The 12,618-nt window shown below is 36.1% G+C and overlaps 1 protein-coding gene across 5 annotated transcripts in view; it reads left to right on the plus strand.

The window, feature by feature from the left end:
- Window positions 1-12,618, plus strand: part of SCYL2 (SCY1 like pseudokinase 2) — a 60,885-nt gene that overhangs the window by 476 nt on the left and 47,791 nt on the right. The window contains exons 1-2 of one of the 5 annotated variants that reach the window (XM_028121606.2): window positions 59-105; window positions 11,206-11,317. The exons of 2 other annotated variants lie outside the window; for them this stretch is intronic. The gene's annotated coding sequence lies outside the window, so the exon portion shown is untranslated. Of the gene's footprint in view, window positions 1-58; window positions 205-11,205; window positions 11,318-12,618 lie in introns of those variants that run through there. 2 more of the 5 variants (XM_088025302.1, XM_028121607.2) reach the window with 2 other exon arrangements.

Raw genomic sequence — 12,618 nt, forward strand, 5'->3', positions numbered from 1 at the left:
TCTCAGGCCCTGGAGCTCCGGTTTCCGCGGTGGAGATCTCGGTTCCCTTTTGGGAAATTGGACACTACTCCGCGACGGGGTGAGACAGCTCCAGTCAGTTCTGAGGTCTGCAGCTGATTACCTGGGTTACGGAACAGCGCCCTACCGCCAGGCGTCCTTTTCAGACTAGCTATAGTTCTGGAACGGAAGGTTATTGTGTGTAAGGTGGGTGGGGCAGGTGTTTTGTGAAGACCAACACCCCCCTCGGTGGCTCCTGCACTCTTGTTTTTCTAAGCGGGAGAGAAAGGGTGGAGGAAGGTTTAGAGCGGTAAAGCTTGCAAAACTTCTTGGGATCCGACTGAATACGTACCTCTGATCGCTAATTAAGGAGACCAATACTGTCAGGTCAACCCCTATAACAGTCTTCAATGAGACTGGACTCGAGTGACTTAAAAGTGCCATGTCAGTAGTGACTTAAAATTGTAAGTGCAAACTAGTTTTTTGTAGATCAAATTCAGGCATTATTTGTATGATGACTTTTATTTTTTTTAACAAATTGGATTCTGTGAATAATAAGTTTTATCCGTTCTGGAAATTTAACATGGTTTAACGAGAATGCTCCAAACCTGTCACTTTAAAACCCGATCATTTTCTGGTAATGGCTTGAAAGTCAGGTACTTGAAGCTTCCTTCTAGACTTTGCAGGCCTTTTTTGTTTGGCTTCCTGTCTTATTCTTCAATATAAATATTAATGTTAAAGCTTAAAAATGGTTTATCAGCTGAGTATATAAGTAGAATTCTTGAGACAATATTAGTCATAAAAGACACTTGGAGGATTGTGTAAAGGGAAGGAACCTGGTGGAAGGTAAGGACCTTCATTCTGTTCAGACCCATTTTACACACATGCCAAAACCTACCTATTCTTTTGTCTCTGAGATCCATAAACACTCAATAAAAACAGACACATTGTACTTCTATACAATAGAATACCTCTGAACAATACACTACTCGTGTTTGAAATTCATTATTTACGCCCCCCCCAGGTCCTCTTACTGTGTTTAACTCGAGTAACTAGCTTCATCATTCCTTTCTATAGGAGTAGAAGTGTGACATCTTCCTGTCTTGCATGACCCATATTAATCTTTCTTGAAGTCTATTAACTTGCCTCTTGAAAATGTCCACTCTTCCTTTTCACTACTAGTACTCTATTTCCAACCATCATCATCTCTCACCTGAATTACAACCAGCTTCCTAATTATGGGTTACTTGCATTTACTGTGGCTGGATCTGTAGTTTTCCACACCAGATTGAGTGACTTTTTCAAAAATGCAGAGCTAATCACATTGTCTTCATGTGTAAAGCCCTTTAGTGACTTTCATTGTTTTTAAGAGAAACTAAAATCCTTAACCTGTTTGGGTCCCTAGTTACCTTTCCAACCTCATCCCCACAGTGTGTTTTGGCATTCCTTTCTCCCCTAATTACTCTGTTCTTTCTGTACTGCTTCAAGTACGTGGCTTTTGGTTATGATACTTTCTCTGCTTGGAAATGCACTTCTTTTCGTTTTCATCCAGTTACTACTGCCTGTTCAGTTCAGGGAAGACTTTCCTGGTTAGGAGAGATTCCTAACAGCATTGCAGAGTTGCCATATTTATTAATACTTAATAAATTAATGAGATGTTTCTCATGTAATACTGTGTAAGTGCTAAATAAATGTTTGTTCAATGAATTCGTTCAGTGCTTACTAAATGTCCTAGAAATTATATTAAGCATTTTATGTATCGTCCTCCTTAATCCTCCCAACAGCCACTTGATATATTTGGGTGGCATGTCCTCCTTCTTATGGATTAGAAATAGTGTTAGGGAGATAGTTGGTGGTCCCAGTGCTAGTACGTATTAGAACAGGCATTTGAAATCAGGTTTCCTTGCCACTGAAGATTGTGTGCTTAATCACATAACATTTAATTCTCACACTGTGCATCAGAACACCTGGGAAGCTGCTCAAAATACAAATGCCCTGACTGCACTTTATAGATTCTGATTACAAAGGTCTGAAATAGTAGGTAGGCATCTATGTGATTATCAAGTTGTCCGGTCATTTGGATGTTACTAGATGTATTTAGATGTTCATCAGTGTTTGAAAACCATTGCCTTAGACAACAGTTCAGTGCTTTATGAGTTTCAGTTTTCACACATTCACTGTATTTCAGATTTTGTATGTTCTTTAAAGGAAGGAAGAACTGTAGACCTAAGGAAGTGAGCCTAGTGGTCATTCTAATTTCCTACCCAGTTATTCCTTCTCCCCCTTCTCCAGCTGAAGGGGCTGAATAGTGAGATGCTGCCCCAATGCTGCTACTTTTTTGAAATTATGGTAATTTTAAGAATCTGTTTTGAGTTGCTAGTAAAAACTACGCTAAGTACGTGGGCTTGAAGTGCCTTCAGAAGAGTTGGATGTGATCTCTCCTCAGATCTTATTGTTCAGATTACTAGTTCGATATTAGAGCATATGTTGCCTTATAATTTCTCATGTTGCTTTTTTAAGTCTTATGGTACAATGGCCTTAAGTTTGTAAATAGTGATGGAATGTTTTACTTCTTGTTTCTCCTACTGCACCTAGTATGGTGCTTTATTATGTAGTAGGTAACCAATAATTTGTTGAACACACGTGTGCATCACTGTTCATTCCTAAGGCTCTTTAGTGTTTTGTGTTTTTCTTAAATAGGTTTGTCTCCTGTAAGTAATCTGTTCTAGCTCAACTGATAATTACTAGATACTTTTTGTAGTTGTAAAGAGAATGGTTTTACTCGGCTGGTATAATCTTTGTTTTCTGAATGAGATAAAACATGATGGAAAGGCCAGTGTTAACCATTTTTTTGAAAACTGTATCTTTTTAAAGCTTATAGTATTCTCTGAGTGCTCTGACAAGAAACAAAAATGTATTTCAAGAATAAATCTCAGAATCATCTTACTTTAGACGTAAATAGATAAGCACTGCATATGGGAACGTAAGGTATGACATTTTCCCCAAATTTTATGAATCACTTTGCCAGAAGTATTTGTGTCATGTTAATGTAATTCTTATTTTGAATCACAAAATTTCATTTTATGAGTACATAGCTATATAAATCACTGTAAAGTGGTATTCTTTTATTTTCAGGCATTAACATAGAAAGAAATCTCAGACTCAAAACAAACTATTTTGAATTCATTGGTATTCATTTGTATTGTTCATTAGTGGTCAGTGTATATTATTTTGTGCTTATTGAAAGCCTAGTTTCTGCTGGGTGCCATGAGACTAACAAGTACTGAACATAATTTCATTATCAGATGTAGTTATAGTAACTATTTTATTTGCATTACAGTATTTCCATAATACATAAATACATAAATGCAAACTAATTCTACTTTTTAATATTTTATTCTTGGGGAAGTAAGGGACTCTTTACAGTTGTGTTACTTAAAAATGCAGGATTTTTTTTTAGCATAAATCTAATTTTACCCACTATATTCCTGCTATCTCTAGAGTTTATGAGTAGGCAGAACTGAATTGCCAATTCCTTTCAGCTACCTGCCATTAGGTGCTGTAACAGTCAACCCACCTTCTGGCAGGTGCATGTAAAATCAAGTTTGCATCAGATTTACCTTCTGGTTCTACCAAAAACCAAGTGATGGCTGAGCCAGATGGTAGAGAGATATAGTCTTGGAATCATAATTAAGTTGTCCCAAATCTTATTTTGACTGAGATTTAGGAGGGAAAGATGATTGAATTTCAAGTGAATTCTGCTAAATGGTGTACAAGGGGAAATGGCTTATATGAATGGACATTTCTGTCATTTATAGCTTTGTCTTTGGAAAAGATAGGCTGTTTTCTTCAACAATCAAGTGAGAATTTGAAAAGCTATCATTTTAAGAAAAGATATTTGGACTTATATAAGATTTCTTTTATGTCAAAGGGATGTTGCTAATAATTCAAAATCTCATTTAAGTTCAGGTCTTCTTTTAAAAATTCTTCCAGTTCATCTGTCTTTAGCCTTCTGTTACTTTCATGATATTCTTGGGTCTCCTTGACTAACCTTTTTCAAGGTTACAGACTTAACTGCTGTACTGCTTATAAGCTCATGGTACCCAAAGTTTTGTCTTCAATCAAGACTTTTTTTCAGAGTTTTTGGCCTATATATCTAAAAACCTACTACATGTATCTCCATGTGAATGTCATTCAGGCATCTCAACTTCAACATGTCCAAAATTGAATTCTTCCTCTCACAAAACCAAGAGTTATCTCCTCTAAGTCCTGCCTGGGTAAATAGCTTCACCCTCCACTTAGACTCTGAAATGGGAGACCTGATTGGGATTCCTAGTTTTGTTCCTTTTCTTTATCTAATTGGTCACTAAGTTCTCTTAGTTCTAACTCGTACTTGTTTCTTACTTTTTCCTTTCTTTTCCTTCCTTACTATTACCTTACTTGAGCAACCTCTTCCTCTGTTAAAATTTGTTTAAAATTTGACATATAGTACATAAAAATACACAGCAAAGTTTAATATGTAATTATAGAATAAATATCCACATAACATCTTTGAAACACCCCCTCTTCCCACCATCTCTTCCTTGTCTTCCCTGTTTCTAATTCCAAGTGTCCTTTCCTTTGTCTTCTTGCTTTGTATACATTCTAAATTATCTCTATCTGTGTCATCTATATCTATCTCATCCCTGAACTACATATTGATGTTCTCTTCAGTTTTGCCATATTCCCTGCTTCCACTCCTAGTATATCTTTCATTCTGCTTGATAGAGTGATTGATCTTACTCATGCTTGAAACCCTTCTGTGGCTTATGGCTTGATTGCTTACTACTAATTGCTCTTGGTGATCTGGCTTTTCTGTTTCTTTTACCATATTTCCCTGTTCCCTCCAGCTTTTATCGGAATTGCTTTGTTTTTACTTTATCTTTATTTCTATACTTCTCCCTTTCTCTGTCTACGTCATTCCTATTCACCTTCAGAGACATCTGTAGCATTACTGTTTTGCTAAAACCTTCTTCCCTCTGTTCCTGGTTTTTGTTTGTTTGTTTGTTTTGTTTAGACTTTGTATATATATTTTGTAGATTTTATCACATGGGCTAATACTATAAGACTTTGTATATATATTTTGTAGATTTTATCACGTGGACTAATGCTGTGGTTCGTTTACTTCTCTGTCTCTTGCCCGTTTGATGGTAAGATCCTTCATGGCTAATTTTTCCTTCTTTCTCCCACATTTCTTATATAGTATCAGGTACACAGTGGGTTCTCAATAAATATTAAATAATTTACCAGGTGAATTTCCATGTCTATTCCTACCATGTGTACGCTTTACTGTTGGCTCTGTTTGGGTGACTGAAGAGCTTCTCAAATTTGAATATTACCTCTGAAAGTATCCTTTGTTTTCATACTGAGCTATTTGTAGTTCTCAAATCACATCATGGTCTTTCTCCCCTACTATAGCATGGTATGTACTTCTCTGTTAATTGCTGTAAATCTTTGCAGATCTGAGTCCATTGGCTACAGATTAAGTCCCTAAAGAGCAGAAATGTTTCCGTTTACATCTGTATTCCCAGTGTATAACTAGTGCATGGCATATAATATGTAGCTACTCAGGCAGAATTAGAGGAATGGATATGTAGGTTTTAAATCGGGTTTTTATGTCCCTTCACCTCCCCCATCAAAATCAGCAGCAGATGTTCATAGAGAACAACTTGGCATAGCAATAAATATTTTCACAATGCCAATAGCAACATTTTCTAACTGCTCACAGAAATGCAGCATTAAATTAAAAAGGGAGAGTCTCTATTTCTGTTTACAGACAGTTCAAATCTTTCATAGAAGTAGGTCATATTTATATAAATATAATTTAATTAACAGAGAAAACTGGATACAAACTAGTGCTACCTTAGTCCACTGGCCTTCCAAATATTTTTGCTTGTGTGTTCTAAATAATTTTGAAAAACAATGTACTCCTTTGCACGTTTTTAAGTTGATGGTATCTAAAAATTTTTCGTCAAGTGTTTTGATAGTTCAAAAGGATCTAATTTCTAGGTTGTTGCATATTGTGTATGTTTTACTTTTATCAAAACCTTGGAGTTTTTGCTTATTAACTGATACAAACTTATTCTTATACATCCATATGACAGCCATCTTATTTCTTAATTGTAATTCTGTGATAGATAAGGCATGGGGTCTCGTTGTTAATATCTGGAAGAAATAAAGCACAGCCTTTTTCAGTATTTTTTCCAAATTTCTTTTTGCTTTGTTTTTTTTTAAGGTGTTACTTATTTATTTGACAGAGAGAGAGAGTGTGCGTGAGTGCAAAAGAACAAACAGGGGGAGGGGCAAAGGAAGAGGGAGAAGCAGGCTCCCCGCTGAGCAAGGAGCGTGATGTGGTGATGTGGTACTCTATCCCAGGACCCTGGCATCATGACCTGAGCTGAAGACAGATGCTTAACCAACTGAGCCACGCAGGCACCCCTCTTTTTTGCTTTATTCTTAAGAGACTTTCAGTTAATGCATTCTTGAATTGCATTTGCCCCATTCAAAGTTTTTTATATCCAGGGAAGTGGCATGTTATAAGATTGTGATGGCTGAGAAAAATACTTTTCTTTGGTCAAGTGGGAAAAAATTTTGAGGAAAGAGTTGATTAAGGAAGATTTGTAGGACACAGACTTTGTCAGACAAATCAGTTTTAGGAAGGAGTAAACATGGAAGCGGAAGATTTGAAGAGTGAGAGGGTTTTAGACCTCTTTTTGTGCCATGGACCCTTCACAGTCTAGTGAAGCCTGTGGACCCCTTCTCACAGAGTAATATTTTAGGATCAGCTTGTCAGTTTCTACAAATCCTCTGGGATTCTGATTGGATTGTATTGCATCCATAGGGGGGATCAGTGGGGAAATTGGTATCTTAACAATACTGAGTCTTTCAATTCATGAACACAGTCTTTCCTTTTAAGTCTTTGTCAGTTTTTCTCATCATGTCAGTTTCTCTCATCAATTTTTTGTTGTTTTCATTGTAGAAGTCTTGTATATCTTGTTAAATTTATCCATGGGTGTTTCATGTCCTTGAAATGGTATTTTGAAATTTCAGTGTTTGTTTCTAGTATATCAAAATAATCTTTTTTTTTTAAAGATTTTATTTATTTATTCATGAGAGACAGAGAGAGAGAGAAGCAGAAGGAGAAGCAGGCTCCCCACTGAGCAGGGAGCCCGATGCGGGACTCGATCCCAGGACCCTGGGTTCATGACCTGAGCCGAAGGCAGACGCTTAACCATCTGAGCCACCCAGGCACCCTCAAAATAGTCTTTTTAAAAATGTTCCATTCTTGTATTCTATAATGCTAAACTCATATTAGTTCTAGTTTTTTTGTAGATTCCTTCTACCTTTCTGTGTACAAGATGTGAATACCTTTTATTTTGTTTTTCTTAATTGCTTTGGCTAGGACCTCCATTAGAATATTGAATTAAGGTGGTAAAAGTAGATATTTTTACTTTGTAATCAAACATAGGGAAAAAGCAATCAATTTTTTAATTTTTTAAATATAATATTAGCTGTAGGTATTCAAAGATTCCATTTATCAGGTTGAGGAAGCCCTGCCCTTCCCTTCCCTCCCTCCCTCTTTCTTCTCTCTTTTCCTTCCTTCCTTCCTTCCTTCTAGGCATCATGTCCAATGTGGGGCTTGAACTCAGAGACTCAGATTAAGAATCACCTGCCCGATCTACTGAGCCAGCCAGGAGCCCGTGAAGTTTCTTTCTGTTCTTAGTTTGCTGAGAGTTTTTATTGTGGATGGGTATTGAATTTTGTCAAAATTTTTTTCTGCTTTTATTGAGATGATTGTTATGTCCCTCCTCCATTATTCAGTTAATATGGCAAATTACATGAATTTGTTTTTGAGTGTTAAATCAGCCTTGCATTCCTTGGTCATCGAGTTGGATTTATTGGACTTGGTGTACTAGTATTTTGTTAAGGATTTTTACATGTTGATGAAGGATATTGGTATGCAGTTTTCTTTTGTGTTATTTGTTGGTGTCAGGGCAATACTGACTATATAACATGACATGGAAAGTGTTCTCTTCTGGAAAAGCTTGTACAGACCTGGTTATTTTTTTTTCCTTAAATGTTTGATAGAATTCAGCAGTGAAGCCATTTGAACCTGGAGTTTATTTTGTTTTTGTTTTTGTTTTTAAAGATTTTATTTATTTATTTGAGAGAGAGAGAATGAGAGATCGAGAGCATGAGAGGGAAGAGGGTCAGAGGGAGAAGCAGACTCCCTGCTGAGCAGGGAGCCCGATGTGGGACTCGATCCCGGGACTCCAGGATCATGACTCCAGGATCATGACTCCAGGATCATGACCTGAGCCGAAGGCAGTCGCTTAACCAACTGAGCCACCCAGGCAGGCGCCCACCTGGAGTTTATTTTGTGGTAAAGTTTGTACTTATGAATTGGATTTCTTTTTTATAGGACTCTTCTGGTTTTCTGTTCCTTCTTGAATCAATTTTGGTAGTTTTGGCTTTCAAAGATTTTTTCCATTTCATTCAAGTGGTTGAATTAATTGGCATAAGATCATTTATAGTATACCTTATTGTTTAAAATCTATGGGATTTAAATAGGATTAAAATCTGTAGGATTTCCTCTATTTCCGATATTGACCATTTGTGTCTTTTAAATTTTTTCTTAATGTAGCTAGAAGCTTATCTTTTAAAAAAAACAGAGTTTTTGGCTTCATTGATTTTTCTTTGTCATTTCTCTACTAAATAGAGTATTACATTAAATTCAGTCTGTTTCATTGATTTCTACTCTTTATTTCCTTTCTTTCTACTTATTTTGCATTTAGTTTTCTTTTTTTTTTTCCTAAGATGGAAGGTGAGACCACTGATTCTGGCATTTCCACGCCCCCCCATATAAACATTTAAAGCTGTACTTTTTCCAGTAATCACTGCTTTACCTACATCCCATAGATATTTCATTTTCAGTCACCTCAAAGTGTTTATTTCTTTATTTTTTAAAAAAGATTTTATTTATTTATTTCACACAGAGAGAGACAGCGAGAGAGGAACACAAACAGGGGGAGTGGGAAAGGGAGAAGCAGGCTTCCCGCCAAGCAGGGAGCCTGATGCAGGGCTCCATCCCAGGACCCTGAGATCATGACCTGAGCTGAAGGCAGTTGCTTAACCAACTGAGCCACCCAGGCGCCCCCACCTCAAAGTACTTAAAATTTTTCTGTGATTTATTTATTTTAGCCGTTGGGTTATTGAGAAGTGTTTAATTTCCAAATATTTGCATTTTTTTCTAGATATTTCTCTATTACTGATTTCTAGTTTAATTTCATTGTGGTCAAAATATGTTTTATATTTCAGTAGTTTTAAATATGTTGAGATTTGTTTTATGGTCCGGAAGAATACAGTCTGTCTTACTGAGTGTTCCATGTACACATGAAAACAAAATTCATTGTGCTGTTGTCAAGTAGGGTGTTTTGGGTCATGTTGTTTGATAATGTTGTTTAGGTCTTCTATATCCATACTGATTTTTTGTCTACTCAGTCTAGTCCATCTGTTACTGAGAGAGGATCCTTGAAGTCTCCAATTATTATTTTAGATTTGTCTGTTTCTTTCAGTCATTTTTTGCTGTATTTATTTTAAAGCTCTTATTCAGTATGTACACATTTAGGATTTTATGTTTTCTTATGAATTGACATCTTTGTTATTATGAAATGTTGCCTATTTTGTTTGTTATTAATATGGCCACTCTAGCTTGGTATATTTTCACATTCTTTTAGTTTTAAGTCATCTTGTAAAGTGGGTTTAAAGTGGATTTCTTTAAAGCAGCATGTGATTGGATCTTGCTTTTTAATCTAGTTTGACAATCTCTGCCTTTTAATATGAATTTTAAATCATTTGCACTTAACGTAATCATTTATAGGGTTGGATTTAAGTCTACTATCTTGCTAATTTCTACTTGTCACAATTATTCTTTGTTCCTTTCTTCCTCTTTTCCTACTTTTTGTATTCATTTTACTTTAGGATTCCATTTTATTTCCATTATTGACCTTTTAGTTGTATCTCTCTTATTTTACTTACTAGTCTAGGATTTCTTATATGTCTTTAATTTGCTATATCTATTTTCAACTGATATTATACTACCTAACATATAAGAACCTTTCAAAAATATACTTCCATTTCCCCTCTCCTGTCCTTGTTTGTTATATTTTTTACTTCTTTATATGTCAGTATGTTTTTGTTTTTGTTTTAGATGGTCAGTTATCTTCTAAAGACAACATGAGAAGTTTTTTTTAATATACCTGCATAATTTTTATTTCTAGTGTCCTCCATTCTTTTTGTGGATTCACATTTCCATCTGGTATTTATTTCCTTCTGTTTGAAGGACTTCTTTTAATATCTCTTGTAGTGAATATCTGCTGGCAACAAATTCTCTTAGATTTTGTTTTCCTGAAAAAGTATTTCACATTTATTTTATTTTAATTTAATTTTATTATTTTTAAAGATTTTATTTATTTATTTGACAGAGAGAGAGTGAGAGAGCACAAGCAGGGGGAGCAGCAGAAGAGGGAGAAGTAGGCTCCCTCCCCGCTGAGAAGGGAGCCTGACGTGGAGCTCCATCCCAGGACTCCGGGATCGTGTGAAGTGAATGAAGGCAGCTGCTTAAGCTTAACCGACTGAGCCACCAGGCACCTCTCACATTTATTTTTGAAAGTTTTTTTCCCATGGCTTATAGAATTCTAGACTGATAGGTTTTGATTGTTTGTTTTTTGTTTTGTTTTTGTTTTAGCACTTTAGAGACCTCCATTCATTTGTCTGACTTGTATAGTTTCTGATGAGAAGTCTGGGGAAAATTCTTACCTTTTTTCCCCTTTATATGTAATTTTCTTGTTTTCTCTGGCTGCTTTTAAGATTTTTCTCTTAATCACTTATTTTCAGCTACTTGATATGACATGTCTAAGCATGGTTTTCTTTGTGTTTATCCTGCTTGTAGTTTATCAAATTTCTTGACACCTTGTATAGTTTTCATCAAATTCAGGAACATTTGGCCATTTTTTCAAATATTATTTCTCCCTTTTCCTTCTCATTTTTGGGATTCATTTATATATGTTATATAGATATTATCCCACAGGTCACAGAGACTTTGCTCATTTTTTTTTCCCTAGCCTTTTACTCTATCTTCAGGTTTTACTAATTTTTTTTTTTTTTAAGTACACTCCACGCCCAGCATGGAGCTCAGCATGGAGCTCAACATGTGCCTTGAACTCATGACCTGAGATAAGACCTGAGCGGAGTTGGAATCTCAACCAGCTGATCCACCCAGGTGCCCCATGGTTTTCCTATTTTTTTTTTCCTACTTTGTCTAACTTGTTAATCGTATCCTCTGAATTTTTTATTTGAGATATTTTATTTTTCATCTCTAGAATTTTCATTAGGATTTTTAAAAAGTATTCCATTTTCTTTCATCATGTTCATGCTTTCCTTGAAATACTTAGATATATGATAGCTTTCTAATGTCTTTAATGTCTATAATCTCTCATTTTGGAGTCTTTATTGATTGATTTTGGTCTTGATTATGAGCACATATTCTTGTTTCTTGGCATGTCTAATAATGGCATGCTGAACATTGTGAATGTTACATTGTTAGATATCTGAAATTTTTTTGTCTTTCATGAGTATTGGGTTTCATTCTGGTAGGCAGTTAAGTAATTTATGATTAGTTTGATCATGTGAGGCTTGCTTTTAGTTTGTTAGGGCAGCTTTAGAGTACATTTTATTCTAAGAACAGTTTATTGTACTACTATGGCATGGTCCTTGTGGGGTTTCTGCTGAATGCCTTTAGTGACCAATGAGGACTCTCCAGTCTAGCTTGTGAGATATTAAGTGATTTGTAGCCCAGTGTGAACTTGAACTATTCAGCTTATAGCTTTCTGGTTGGTCCTTGACTGACCTGGTTGAGTTTCACACCATGTATGGGCATCTTAGTGTTCAACAAAGCATCAAATTTCTGTCTCTTTTTCAGCATAGTTCTCTCTCTCTCTCCCCCTGATTTTCCCTTTTCTCCTTGGAATTCTCTCCCAGAACTCCTAGCCACCTGTGCATCCTTGAATTCCAGTCTGTCTCCTCAGCTCTTCTAACTCAGGTAGACTACTGCTTGGCATCCTGCTCTCTACTCCGTTTGCAGTGTACCTCTAGGCAGAAAGGTGGGGCAATCCTAGGGTTCACCTTGTTAGTTTGCTTTCTCACTGGGATTATATGCCTGTGCTGCCTGTTCAGTATCTGAAAACATTTGTTTCATATATTTGTCCAGCTTCTAGGTGCTCAAGGTGAGAGGATAAATTTCAGTCTTTGTTTCTGCATCATGACTAGAAGTGTGTAAAATTTAAAAAATATTTTATTACCTGTTGTTTGTGCATGTTTTACTGTGCTTTTGCCACCAGGGCTTTTCTTTTTTTTTTTTTTTTTAATATTTTATTTATTTATTCATTTATTTAAGAGAGAGAATGAGATAGCGAGAGTACATGGGGGGGGAGGGTCAGAGGGAGAGGCGGACTCCCTGTTCAGCAGGGAGCCGGATGCGGGACTCGATCCCAGGACTCCAGGATCAGGACCTGAGCCGAAGGC

Source organism: Eumetopias jubatus, unplaced genomic scaffold, assembly GCF_037043125.1.
Source record: "Eumetopias jubatus isolate StellerSeaLion01/CBP00866 unplaced genomic scaffold, mEumJub1_p1.0 scaffold_8, whole genome shotgun sequence".
Classification (NCBI taxonomy): domain Eukaryota; kingdom Metazoa; phylum Chordata; class Mammalia; order Carnivora; family Otariidae; genus Eumetopias; species Eumetopias jubatus.